Raw genomic sequence first — 15,336 nt, 5'->3', positions numbered from 1 at the left:
GATTTATCACTGAAAGAGGAATTTATTTTAGTTAATTTTCTTGTTTAGCTTACCTAGTAAAGGTGTAAGAAATGTGATGCCTGGAAATGCACTAACCATGTAGAGATGCCTAAGTCACATAGCAGATGTTAAAAGAAAAAAAAAGAAAAAAACTAAAATTTCATCCTCAGCCTGACAGAGACAGTGAAACTGATATTAAGAACACCAAATCTTTTTCTTATGGGGTGAGGGAAGAGAGAGTTCAGTGTTCCTTCTGATGCTGATAACTAGTAATTAAAGAAAGCTATGAGAACACTCCCCTTCCCATGGGGATGCAACTAAATGACTGGACATTAGGTGTAGTTTTGAGTATGTCATTTATTTATGAATGCATTAATTCATGAGAATGTGGAGGTTGTATGGGAAGTAGGGCTTTTTACTATGTTCTTGTCTTGGAAATTATTTAGTTTAATAATTTTAGCCAGGTGGTGATTAAAACAGTCTGAAGCACAATTGGTTTTTTTCGGGTTTTTTTGCTTACATGTACCTCTGAGCCAAATGTGAGGTACTGACATCAGTCTGTCATAATATACCTGTTTGTGATGATTTAGATAGCTTGTTGAAAATGTTCTAGACTAGAATTTACCCCAAGTAAAACTCAAAAAAGTTAAGTCATTTATCTAAAATTTATTTGAATAAAAATTGAAAGTGTTAACAAGTGATAAGTCCAGAAATCTGTGAAAGTGTAACTATATAAAAAACAGCAAAGAAAGAAAAAAGTATAAATTAAAAAACAAAACAAAACAACAAAACGCTAACAAAAAGAATGCTGGGGATTTTTAGATTTTATATTTTTTTTAGTATAAGATTAATGTACAATATACTTTTGGTTACTTGGATTTGCTCTTTAAATAAATAACAAACCAAGAGGCTGCATTTCTGTAAAGCTAGGGTAGGAAGTCTAAAGTATCATTCATGCTGCTTCTGAGTTTATACTGTAGTTTTTGATATTTAGAAGTAAAGAAATATGTTATTACTTTTAGACACATATGGAAGACACTGAGTCCTGTTTCTTTTTTTGCTTGTTTGTTTGTTTGTTTGTGTGTGACTGTCAGATTCAATAGTTGGCGGCTCATTCTAGATTGATTCCAAAACTAGAGTTAACTGAAAGAAAAGAGTTGCTGAAAACAATTCTTTAGTAATGAAATAAAACACGAAGTAAGCAGTCCTAAAAATGGAATTTAAATTCAGTAACTGCTTCACTCAGCTTGGTGTCATCTGCAAATGGCTGAGGGTGCACTCAATCCCACAAATACGTTAAGTAGTGCTTGTCCAGAGACACCACTCATCACTGGTCTCCACACAGACACAGAGCCATTAACCACAACTCTTCAGGTGCAATCATCCAGCCAATTCCTTATCCACCAAGTAGTCCACCCATCAAATCCACAAATGTCACAAGTTGAGCAACAGCCGTGCCCCTCCTACAGACTTTGCAACGGAAAGATAAGCTTGCTTCCAGCCCTGATGTGACTTACTCAGCCACCTCACGAGACAAAGGAGAATGGACCCTTGTCTCTTTCTGGGACAGGAGCAAAAGAGCCTGAGGAGTGCCCCTGCATAACAGGTACAGTGCCTTGTGGCTGAAGAATGAAGAGAAAGAGAGTAACAGCCTATAACCAGGGAAGGCTGGCAGTGCAAAGTTGGTCCAACTACTCACTCACATTAGAACCAGTGCAACCAGAACAGTATGTATGGTGTTAATAGCTGAAGACTCCTTGCTGAGAAGCATCAAAGCGCTTATTTGTTTGCAGCTGCCTGCTAGGAGCTCACATACATCTCACAGAGAAGCTGCTGAGTCTGGTAAAATCTCCACACTATTGCCCATTCCTATTATTTCAGGTATGGTCAAATGATGCTGCAATGAGGGCAACTCAAAAACATCAAAATAGATTTTATGTCCCTCAGAACGTCTTGTTTATCTAAAGAAGGCAAGCATGGGATTTACAGCATCAGTCACATGATAATTAGTGGAGATCCTGCATTCAACAGGTGTTTAACTGTTGCAGCTCAGAGTGTGCCAGATGTCACTCTCTGGAATAAGACTTTAGCACACCTTTTAGCCTGCATAAAGTTCTGCATTGACTTTTTTGAATGGACTGTACACTTTTAGACAATTTGTCATGGAGCATATCTTATCTGCATTAAGTAATGATGGTGTATAGAGAGTTGGTGCAAATAGTTCTGCCTGTTGATTTCAGGTGATATATAGAGTCTACTCACACATAAATTGTATGATTTTGTTGCATTTCTTTCCTGTTTCACTAGCCCCCTTTTTATGTCACTATCAAACCCACTGAAATCAACAGTCTCCTTGTGACACAGTTACAGTTAGGTCCTCAGGAAGAATAGAATTATTTTAATAAGAGCCCCAGATTATTACCGAAGCTGGAAGAAAATCATTTTCAAGACTTCAAATACTGATGTTTGCACTTGGATAAAACTAAGATATTTCAAAGTTTTTCTGAATATTAAAGGGAGTGGTCAATGGCGCAGAATCTAGCTGGAGGTCTGTGACTAGTGGAGTTCCTCAGGGGTCGGTGCTGGGACCGGTGCTGTTTAATATTTTCATCAATGACCTGGATGAGGGAACTGAGTGCACCCTCAGCAAGTTTGCTGATGACACAAAACTGGGAGGAGTGGCTGACGCACCAGAGGACTGTGCTGAAATTCAGCGAGACCTGGACAGGCTGGAGAGTTGGGCGGGGAGAAACTTGATGAAATTTAACAAGGGCAAGTGTAGAGTCTTGCATCTGGGGAAGAACAACCCCATGTACCAGTACAGGTTGGGGGTTGACCTGCTGGAAAGTAGCGAAGGGGAAAGGGACCTGGGGGTCCTGGTGGATAGGAGGATGACCATGAGCCAGCAATGTGCTCTTGTGGCCAAGAAGGCAAATGGCATCTTAGGGTGCATTAGAAAGGGAGTGGTTAGTAGGTCAAGAGAGGTTCTCCTCCCCCTCTACTCAGCCTTGGTGAGGCCGCATCTGGAATATCGTGTCCAGTTCTGGGCCCCTCTGTTCAAGAAGGACAGGGAATTGCTTGAAGGAGTCCAGCGCAGAGCCACAAAGATGATTAAGGGATTGGAACATCTCCCTTATGAGGAGAGGCTGAGGGAGCTGGGTCTCTTTAGCTTGGAGAAGAGGAGACTGAGGGGTGACCTCATCAATGTTTACAAATATGTAAAGGGTAGGTGTCAGGATGATGGAGCTAGGCTTTTTTCAGTGATATCCAGTGATAGGACAAGGGGCAATGGGTGTAAACTGGAACATAGGAAGTTCCACGTTAACATCAGGAAGAACTTCTTTACTGTAAGAGTGACAGAGCACTGGAACAGGTTGCCCAGGGGGGTTGTGGAGTCTCCTACACTGGAGATATTCAAGGCCCGCCTGGACAAGTTCCTGTGTGATGTACTGTAGGTTACCCTGCTCTTGCAGGGGGGTTGGACTAGATGATCTTTTGAGGTCCCTTCCAACCCTTGGGATTCTGTGATTCTGTGATTCTGTGATTCTGTGAGTGGTACCACAGCGTGGTGGATAACCTGACAGTAAATGTGGCGCCTTTATAGGATTCAGATGGAAATGCCTAAACTAGACTACAGTTTTGAACTCTGATCTTCTCAACTGTCATGACTGACCTGATCAGTTACCTGTTGTTATGTGGTTATTACACTATAATAAGATTCCCAGGATGAAAAACTTTTTTTCCCAGTTGTGGTTTAATTAAAAAGGGATAGGATTCACAGAGTCCATATTTGAAAAGATAAAAAAATTTGTAGAGAAGATTCCTAATCATCACTTAATAAATAATGTTGCACATTTTTAACACATACTGTTTGAGAGGTAGGCTTTGCATGTGAAACCTATTTTTGTGTTACTGAAATAGCTGTTTTTCATACATCACTTCCTTTTGAAAAGTAATGATCTAAGAATCAGAGAATCCACAAAATGTGAAGAATTTAGAGAAAATTTCTCAATGATAAAGCTATGTACTGTTAAACTCCATGATGTCACGGGTCAGTCATTCCAGCACTTTTCCCAATTATAAGTATTACAATATTAGCTTTTTTTTTTTCTCCTCTGCAATCTGTTTTCTCAGATATCACCCATTACAGATTATGTTCAGGACACTTCTCAAGTGCTTCAGCCTAGAATCATCATTAGACATATATCCTAGTGTTGATGTCTAGCAATAGGGATATTGTCATTGACACATGTTGCAAGCATTTAATTATAATTAAATAAGCACCTGACCGAGCTACATTCAGCTGCATTATAATGTGATTAAAAGCTTGCTCTAAAAAAACAGTCAGGATCTGCTCTGCTAGTTTTACTTTCTAATCCTCTAAGAAAGGATTAACATTAAAAAATAGTCTTATTATTTCTCTGCTTCTTCATTTCAAGGCTCAAATAACATTTGAAGATTAGAAAGCTTACTTTGTCTTCTGCCATTGATGTTGCACAAACGTAGTCTTTTCACATAATAATTTTATGATTATGTAGTATTTTATATATAGTCATATTTACTTCTGCTATTTATACTTATCCTGTGAATTCTTTTGGTTTTGCTTTTGGTTTGTTGTTAGGTTTTGGGTTTGTTTTTTTTTCCCATTAGATGTTGTTCTGTCTACCTGTCTGATCCATACAATAAAATTGATTGAAACCTCCATTGGTGTTCCTTTCTTTAGCCTAATTTATTACATTATCTTAAACAGAACACTTAAAATCCTTTCCCTGAACATTTATATGCACTCTACAGATTTTTTTATTGTCTTTAATAGAAGTGTTAACTAATCTACCTCTAAAAATAGAAAGATGCTATCAGAAATATTGATTTAGAATAAGAAAAAGGTCACACAGAGATTATTTTAATCTTAGTATATTTAACATTTTGTTACTAATTAGTATTTTATTCAAATAAAATATGATAGTTTAATATCTTGAGTATCTTAACTGCTTTGCCAGTTGGGCAATTTAGTGAATTATTTTTTTTTTGCCATTATTTGCCAAAAAAATGGGAAATAACTAATCTAAACTTATTTTTTAACTTAATAGGGAGATTTTAGGTGGAGTAATGATAATTTTCTGGAGTAAAAATTATTCAGTTAAGCATCTCTATTGCCAAGGCAGAAGTTTAAAGCCATTATTTAAAATTCATAGGATACAATGGTAGTTTCCAGGAGACATTTATTCAAAGAATGTCCCTTGTTCTAATAGAAACAAGAAATAAAACTTCAGGCTTATTCCTGAGAATTTGAATTTGTACTATCCCTTCAGATAAGGTTTACAAATTCTTAGACTTTATTCTGTAGACACTTAACCTAAATTAAAATAGTAAGATGAGAGCTTACCTTGGATAAGGAAAATGTGTTCAGTCATATTAAATGCAGATCTGGGCTCAGTCCCCAACATTCTTGAGAAAGGTAGAAAGGGGTTTGTATCCAAAAGTTTTGTTGAGAAAAATGTTATGTTCCTGTTGATACCATTTGATATAATTTTAAAAGTATTGGCCTTATATTTGCAAAGTCTTTATATATGTGTTCGTTTCAAATAGCATTTAGTATTCCCTTGAGTAACAAAATATTCATATTTAGTGCAAATTCTGAGTACTTTTAGAGAATCCTATAAGAAACAGACTGACTTGAAACTTACTTTATTTTGAAACTATGATTTCTATACAGGGCTATTCTGGAAACACTATGTGAAGTAAAGATTCAGAACAGAACTGGCACTCTGCGTATGATTAGAAAGACCAAAATTATCTTTCCCTTGGCACATCTGCAAAAGACAGCACTTAAAAAATAAACTCTCTCTGCAGGCTATTGAAATTAAGCACAGTGATCTCATACAAAGCATGGTGCAGCTGGTACCATGGGATGAAGACAGTTGAATCTTTTAGCAGAAAAGATTAAGTCAGACCAAGCTTGCCTTCTTTCACAAAATATAATTATGTAAACTACAAAGCTCCATTATAGACAATGTTTATAATTTGCAACTCTTTTCCCCTTAATTTTAAATAAAGCCTGTTAACAGCTGATGTCAAGCCAACGTATTTCCTACAGATGCCACAAACAATGAACAATCAAAAATCTGTTTCTGTTGTTTCTTTTGTAATTATTCAAATTGTGGGATCCTGTAATGAAAATCAACGTAATGACTGAACACCATTGCATGTTGATAAACATCATAGTCTTTCAATTTCACAAAGAAAACTATGGCATACTAACTAGTAGAGAAATTAATTTCTTTCTCTACAACAACACATAGAATTTGATTTATGAATTTTCAACTTTAGATCATTTTATGATATAGAGTGTTTCCCAGTTTTGTTGATTTATCTAACATGTAAGGAGTTTGTGAATCTCTGGTTTATGTTTAGACAATATTATATATCGTTAGAATGCAAACATTGTTGCAATCATTCAAACAATGAATTGCCATATTCAGCAGAATGATGGGAAAATGCTTCTTTCCATTATTCTGTTGTTTTTAAAATTTGCATGCATGTAGAAAGTGATTCTGCGTGGAACTCTACTAAGGCAGTTTCTTGCATAAATTCAGCTTTTTTTAATCTCCTTGTATTTTTGCATGGGCCTGGAGGTCTTGAGATAAAGACAATTTAATAAATAAAGCACAATCTGTGCATGCAATAAAGCAAAATAAGTAATTCACTATTTCCCATTAGCAGGCAGATATTTGGCTATCTTCAGGAATGCAAGGCTCCATCACATGAAGTGTTTATTTGAGAAGACAAATGCCATCACTCTGAATGTCACCCTCCTCCACCTTCTTTCACCCAGTTTTATTGCTGAGCATGATGTCGTATAGTACAGGCTATCCTTTTGGTTGACTGGGATTAACTGTTTTGGCTGTATCCCCTCCCAACTTCTTGTGCACCCTCAGCCTACTTGATGGCAGGGCATTGTGAGAAACTGAGAAGAGCTTGCCAGTGTGTAAGCACTGCTCAGCAACAGTTAAAACATCCCTGGGTTATCAACACCACTTATTACAAACTAAATCATAGCATCATACAAGCTGCTATGATGAAAATAACTCCACTCCAGCCAAAACCAATACAGGCATTTGGGGTATTTTTGTTGTTGGGGTTTAGAGAAGGAGGGTTGTTGGCTTTTTCCCACGGATGCTCTGTGCTCTTTAGAATTATCACAGTATCTTAAGGCTATAACTTTTGACAGCTATTCAGCATCTGCTCAGCCCCATCACTTTGAAAAACTTCAGTGGCTGGGCTCAGACACCTAATCGGGTTTTGGATCCCAGGCTCCCCAGTTGGTGGCGCTTGTATGCACAACCTCCCAAGGCTGCAGCCCCACTCCAGTTGCTGGTATCCACTCCCTAACTCACTTAAACCCTCAGACACACACACAGAGGTGACTGGCAGTTGGCCAGGTCCCCTTTTGTACCTAGTAGCCAGCCCCCCTTCTTGATACACACATATACACAGGTCTCATGCTTAGAGACCCCTGACCAGTGGTGTCTCCACCAGTATTCTGGAACTCCCCATGTCCTTCCAAAGCCAGTTTCTTCCCTGCTTAGAAACACCACCATACCACCCAGCTCCCAGGACACTTTGTCTACTAAGCAGCTAATCATTCTTGACATTCACTAGCAAACACGCACTCACACACTGCACTCACTCCAGTTGCTGGCACCACAGGTATGTGTGCTTCAGTGGCCAAGACAGGGTTGTTGGCACTCGAATTTCACTTACTCCACTCTCCCCCACCACCTGCTGGCACAAGCGTACACAGGTCCCACAGCCCTCAGTCCCAATCCAGTTGCTGGAACTCGGACCCATGTACGCATAAAACCATACAGAATAGTGAGTTCCTCAACCAGGAAAACACCTAGAAATGGAATTTAGTGAGAAGCTATGCAGTCGGTTAGAAATCTTTTTTTAATTTTAAAATTTGACAGTTGACTGATACCATTAGCTTTTAAAAAAAATAAAATAAATATGGTATGTTCTCAATAACAGCAAAGTGAGGACTTGACCTTATAAAAGATATGTAGTATAAGAGATTTATAATTCTAGGTTTCAAACATGAATTTATTATTTATTTTCAACTCGTTTGAAGCCTCAGCTTGGAAATACCAAAATGTCACATGGCTTTGCCTTTAAGGTTGTTGTGGGTTGTTTTTTGTTTTTTTTTTTTTTTTTTTGTTGTTGGTTGCTTTGGGTTTTCTTTTTTCTTTTAGCTTCAGAAGTGAATGCTGTGTGGAGACCCCATAGCAGCCTTCCAATATCTGAAGGGGGCTTACAAGGATACCGTCCGGGACACTTCATCAGGAGATAGGTAGTAGACAGGAGATTGTAGTGGTTTCAGGAGACATCAGAAAACTCTTCATTAGGAGATTGTAGTGTAAGGACAAGGGGTAATGGATCCAAACTTATAAAGGATAGATTTAGGTCAGATAGAACAAAGATATTTTTCCTGTGAGACTGGTGAAGCACTGTTACCGACTATCCAAGGAAGTGGTAAAGGCTCCATCCCCGGCAGTGTTCAAGGGCAGGTTGAACAGCACCTTGGGCTACATGGTATAGGGTGAGATGTCCCTACTCATGGCAGGGGTTTGGAACTAGGTGATCTTAAGGTCCTTTCCAACCCAAACCATTCTATGATTCTGTAATTCCTGCAATTATTTTTCTGTGCTTTATCAGCACTGACTGTACAGAAAAATATTTACTCTTCTGAACACTTTCTACATGAATGAGTGTATGATCATGTTCTTGTCAAACACATTCACTGGGGAGGAACATATTTTATGCAATAATGAACTGATTAGGTATCTTTCTTTGGAACTAATAGATAAGCATGAAGCCAATACATTTTCATACCAGATTTCCAAGAAATCCTTCTCACTGCAAAACCATAGCTTATAAGGAAGTTATGAAAATCCATACTTCATGATTTGGTACAAAAAACAATACAAGAAAGTCATGACAGTGACCTTAGTTGCTACATATTTTCTGACAAAAAGTTCTAGTCCCTATGGGAACTATTTCATTACATTAAAAAAACAATGGCAGATGTTTGTCTGGCATGTTTTTAAAAATATCTCAAATGGGGAATTCCCCAGCCTCCCCAGATAGCATTCTTTATAGTTGGAATTGATAACATGAAATTTCCTTTTTGCAGGTTAAACAATTTCCTCATGTTCTACCCACACAGTGAGCATGACAAACAAGAAAGCACCACCTCCTTTATTATAACTGTTTAAATTTTCAAAATGTCACCCTGTTCTTCCTTTCCCCAAGTCAAACTCACCTTCTTTGCCTTTTCATAATGCATCATGTTTTCTAACTTTTTTCAGTCATTTCACTCTCTAATATTTTCATTTTCTGAAAAAGTTTTATATTGGAGAAGAACCTCGACAGTACAGAAAATAAAAGTTTGTTTACTTCCTATACCTAATACTTCTATTGACACATCATAAAATGTGACAGCATTTTTACAAAAATTCCTTTTTATGATCCCATGTATTTCATGTGTTGTTCTGCTTTTTCATTTATAACTTTATTTATGCTTATTTCTCTACTTAAATAAATTTTACAAAATACTTTAATTCAACTGTTTTCAGGCTATTGTTCTTGCCAGAAGTAAAATAAGTTATATGATTGGTTCTGACATGTAAATGATGTTCTCCATTGATTACTCAATATATTACAGTAGATATGAGGAAAAGAAAAAGAAAAAGAAAAGAAAAAAAAAGTAGACACATGCTTACAAAGAAATTAGTAAAGTAATTAGAAATGTAATCATAGATTTCCTCAAGATCATTGTTTTTTTTTATCAATAAACATCAACATTAGACTGATGTTAGACATGAAGATGAAAGCTAGCTAATTTATTAAGAAAGTATGTAATGGATATGAGTAAGCGGAATTATATTGTCATGTGCATATATATTCATCTAAATGTGCTTGACGTTCTGCTGGAGAATCTGCATCTTTTTCTACCACGTTCCTAAGTTGGTAGATAACTCAAGAGAATTCAGTACCACGTAGGTTAGAAACCCCTCTATTTTCTGGGTCTTCTTAGTTCTCTGAATAATCATCAAATCTATGACTCCTAGCAAACTTATATTCAGGCATCCTATTTTCTTCTTTAATTCTTGTATGGCACTTGCCTTAACCAGATGCCTGGACAGCTACACGTTTTTGAGGAAACTCTGTCTGGGTCACCACATGTTTTCTGGGCAGCAGAGAGGACTTTATTTTCTTTGTCATCTGCTAAGAGGATACCATCCTTGAGCACCTTCTGGATGACCACTGGCTTGCCTCTGTGCTTGCCTCTTAAGCTCACTGGGCTTCAGCACCCACTCTGCTCACCGTGCCGGCAAGAACTGCAGTTTGAATAGTTTATACTTTTTCTGATCTACAAACTATAGATAGAGTATAAAATATCCATGCTAGCTAATTCTGAAGAAAGGTGTCACACTTCATTTGCATTTTAGGCTTCTGTAGATATCTCAGTACATTGAACCTATACTGCATAACCTTGCCTGGTTTTGATTATTTTTATTCAAGGCACAATTTTCGAAATGTGGACGGTAATTAATTGTCATCTGTCCCACTAAGAAGTTTTTCTTAATTTGGATATGAATTAGGGAAAGTGCTGTGTTTTGGGTTTTGTTTGTTTTGGTTTGGTTTTGCATTTTTTTTTTCTCTCGACTATAGGTTTAAACTGATGATATTAATGTTTCTACGTAAAGATTAAAGCTACAATAAAATACTGACCTTACCAGCAAGCTCACATGAATAGCCACTTGAAAACTAAGCTGGTTTTGAGATTACTTTTTGTGTTTATTATATAATGAAAAAATGGCTGAAAAATATCTTCTGCCTGGAGACTAGAAGACAGTATGAAAAATAACATTTTAAATGCCTTGAAGTGATACTGAAATTGAGTTCTCAGGAAAGTGAATATGACCAGAAAACATTTCGAGGAGTAGGAGATTTCCCACAGCTGCTAAACCAAGAGTTATGTTATATGTCCCACCCACCCTCAATTATCAGGAAAGTAAGAATGATGAGCTGTTCACTATCAATGTTCTTTAAATCATATAAGATACATGAATCAAAAGCATAAATGGCAGTATTAAGGCCATAATTTTCATACTATATGCGCAATTGTACAATACAATGGATTAACCACATTTTCTCTATTTTGCTGCACAGAAATATGTTATAATTTAATTAATTCTCTATGATTATTGTAATGCACTGTGACTAGTGTTTGTTATGATCTTAGTAAAAATGACATCCAGATTCAGAAAGAAATTAAGATACCATTTATTGGACTTAACACAAGAAGAAAAAGAGAAATAGCATAGATAATCCTGTGTTGCTTCATGTGCTGGGACCCCCGAGTTGGCCAGCAACAGGTGACAGGGCAGTTCTGATCCGGGAAAACATGCTGCCCAGATCCTTTCTGTGGAGAGGTTTGCCATCATTTTGGTACTTAGATCTGTTATAGGACTTTCTTAGTAGAAAAAGATTTCATTAATAATTTCTGCCATCAAGGAAAAGAATGTTCACATGAGAAACTGCTGCTTTGTTTTGAAATAAAGATACACAGGTAGCATAATCATTGATACCTAGTAGGAACAGCTACAGGCTCCTCCATCAGGATTTGCTACCTGAGCTTATCTTGCAGCCAAGAGCTACACGTCTGATGGCCAATATATATATATGTACAGCACAGGCTTGTGCCTATTCAGGTTCACCATTATGTAGATCTCTAACTCCTCATGAACTGTGGTCTGATTCAGAACACTACAATTGTATATGAAAAGAAACATTTCAAAAGGTCTAATAAAACTGTGAGTCTATAGTCTAATGGTAAAGAGGGGCTGGATTCTAGATCTTTTTACCCAGACTATTTCTATATGTTTACACTGAGTCAATCATTGCTATATTCCTATCTCTGAACTAGATCACATCTACCTTCTTTCACACATCATTAATAAGCATTAGTATGGATAGCAGTAAACGCTCTTCTGGCGACACAGTTAAGTCTGCATGAAGGGTTTGCCAGTATACAAGCTGCTGCAGAGGGTTTCTACTGTTTCTTCTGTTATTATCACTGTTGTAGCGCAGGCTGATATAGCTGCTGCAGCAGAACTTAATAATATAAACCAAGCCTCAGGCTCTCAGTCTGCAGCTGACCCAGTGTAACTTTGTTTTGCAGTTGTTTAACATTTTGCAAACTTTCTTCACAATTCTGAGTTCTAGAAACTTTGCATTTGCTCTGCAGGTGTGCCTGTGGTATTACAAGCCCTAGGCATAGCCTAGGGCCACTTTTAACTTCCTTTGTAAATTCAGCACTTTTAATATGACATAAGACTTTTCCCTTCATACATGCGATAAAAGGTTCAAATAACCACTGAGATACTTCACTTTTACAGTTTACCAGTATCATCTAACCCTAGAGATACTAATTTCTTACATAACGTCTGCTGTCTTTTCTGTTTCACTTCTGTATCTCTCCTTGAGCCACAGAGAAGTTGTACATGCAATTGTATAGTATAATTTCAATTCAGAACAGCTTTGGAAGTTTTATAATTTTTTTTTTTTTTTTATTCAGCAAAGCAGAAATAAAATCTCTAAGTATTTAGGTGAAGTACAGTCATGGTCAGATAGATCTTCATGTATATCTAATTCTGTCTTCATACACGTCAGAAGTAACCACAAAGCATTAGACCCTCAAAAAATCTATAGGTGAAAACATCAGCAACCCATGAAATGCTTTGAACCCACAAAAAAACACATAACCATTAAATTCTGAAGTAATCAAACTTATTAGCAGCAGCTTTAGTCTGTGCACACAAAAAATATGTAGTTATTTAAATATATTTAACCTTGACATTAAACAAGTTCTCATTCCCAGTGTCCAAAACTGATGATTTTAGAGGAGATAAGCAAAATCAGGGGAACCTATTTTCTAGCAAGACAAAGCAGCAAAATTGCTTTATGGCTAAATGAATAAGAAATTACCACCCCACATTACTCTTCTTACCTTTATGAAAATTTGACAACCTTATGAATTCGAAGGTTTGGATATCTAGGTCTTCCAGCTTTGTTAAGTTTTATTTTTCTGTTTTGTTATTATTTTTGTTTTATGACTGAAAGAAAGCAAGAATCATATGAAAAAAATGCATATTGACTTTGCTAGCAAATTTTGTCTACTTTGATGAATGACCTTAGAAATTAGCAGACTTCCACAGCAAACAGAAATATTGAGCATCTTCATATTAAACAAAGTTAATACTTAAGTACTTTAATGCAAGTTAAACTGCCACTTCTCATTGCTAGATAGCACATTATTTTCTTACCTATTTATTAAGAATTTTGTGGCAATTTTTTATCAAATCACATTATGCTAGTTTTCCTACACTTTCTGATATATTAATAAGCATATATTTCAAGTTGCATTAGCATTTTACACCCAGAAGTGTGAATGTAGGAAGTTTGCCTCCAAATTTTTCTATCTATCTAGAATATGAATTAATGAACAGTGGGTAATGAACTTCATATTGAAGCTTCAGCTTCATATTGAACTTTAAGACTATCAATGTTTTTGGTTTGATGTTGTTTGTTTTCTTTTTTTTCCTTTAGAGCTAGAGCTTGATTTTTTAGACCAGTATATTTATTTTGTCTCTCTGGTAGTTGCTAATAATATCTTTACCCTATTCATAAAATATTTATTGCATCTTTAAGGCATTTTGACAAATAAAATTAACAATAAATTTAACACAGAAAATATTCAGGGTATTTTTACCTTTTTCTCTTAGAATTGTAAATTAACTTCATAAGTTCAGCAATTAAAAAAACTCTACGATATTTGTATTTAAATTTTACAAATGTCTCAACTGCATAAATATGGATCCCAGATTAATTTTTCACTTGTTAAAATATTTTTTAACGTTTAATATACGCGTATGTTCCTTGTAAAATTTGTTACCTCCATTTGGGGAAAATAAGTTTACTGTTCCACTCTTTGGATTCAGAGCAGGGTATAACATTTCTTAACAAAACAGTTATTACGGTCTCCTAAATTCTTCCAGTTACATAGAGCTGCCTGAATCCTGACGCTATTAAGAGCTGAACTTATTTACGCCTAAGTCTTGTCTGAATTCACGTGTTCACAGCAATGAATAGTGCCATCAGCAAGGCAATGTTTGTGCATTTGTGCCCACCTTATATATAAAGGTCTTGATAAGGAGCACCTTGAGAAAGAAGAGCCATCAACCTCCAGCAGGCAAGCAGTTAAACCTCCAACAGTCGAGTAGTTACATTCTTGGATTGCTGATTAGGGAGCATTGAGCACTTCCACATATGCTGAAGAGGACACCTTTGTAGAGCTGCTGAGCAGGAGCACAGAAAACAGACTTTAGCTGTTAGAGGGGCAGTTTGTGTGGAGGGGCCACAGAAAAACAGCACAGCAATGGAGATGATATGCCATGGGGCTCTTCCTACCTAGGTGAAGACTTATAGCCCTAATCTATAACAATTTTTATATTCAGGAACTGGGTAGTTTTTTTCTGGTTAGTTTTCATGGAACTTCTTGTTCTGCTTTTTACTGAGAACAGACTATATTTCTAGGGCATAGAAAGCTAACAAAATGACAGCAATAAAAAGACTAATGTTTCTTTTAACATGTGTGGACTATCACTACTTTATTCAAAGAAACTAAATATTCTGTACTTATTTCTAGGTTTCTAAAGAAAACATTCTTATTTAAAATTAGAGAGCTTCCCTCTGAATTAATTCTGGCAACGCTGCAAAAATGACCCAGTTATGCCAGGAAATAAACACATGCACTAGGTAGCTATTCCAGATGTTTTCATCCATCGTTATTTCACATCAGTATCTAGCACTTACCAAAACAGCTATTTGTTGTGAATGCATTATTAGTTCCAAGCAGATAAAGAGTTGTCACATTGTTTTTTTTAGCGTCGCTGTTCTAAAACGATAAGAACACAAGTTAAGAAATCTAAAAGTAACTGCTAGGAAAAAGAAAGTTAAAAATGATAAGTGCAACTTGAAAGTCTTTATCTTTTACTGGCAGTACGATGGAAGACCTGTTGTCTCGTTAAATTCATACACAGTATCTAACTACTTCATAATATCCTAGTGAAACCTTCTATGTATTTTAATAATTTATTAACTATTTTTGTGCCATTTCGTAGTACACCTAATGCTTCAAATCAAAATCAGAATAAGTACTTAGACACACCAAAATTGTCTGACTTGTTTCATTGACCTGATCTTTATATT

The sequence above is a fragment of the Lathamus discolor genome, chromosome 1 (assembly GCF_037157495.1).
Source record: "Lathamus discolor isolate bLatDis1 chromosome 1, bLatDis1.hap1, whole genome shotgun sequence".
In the NCBI taxonomy this organism is placed as follows: domain Eukaryota; kingdom Metazoa; phylum Chordata; class Aves; order Psittaciformes; family Psittacidae; genus Lathamus; species Lathamus discolor.
The sequence above is the reverse complement of the archived record's forward strand: the minus strand, read 5'-3'. Positions refer to the sequence as shown.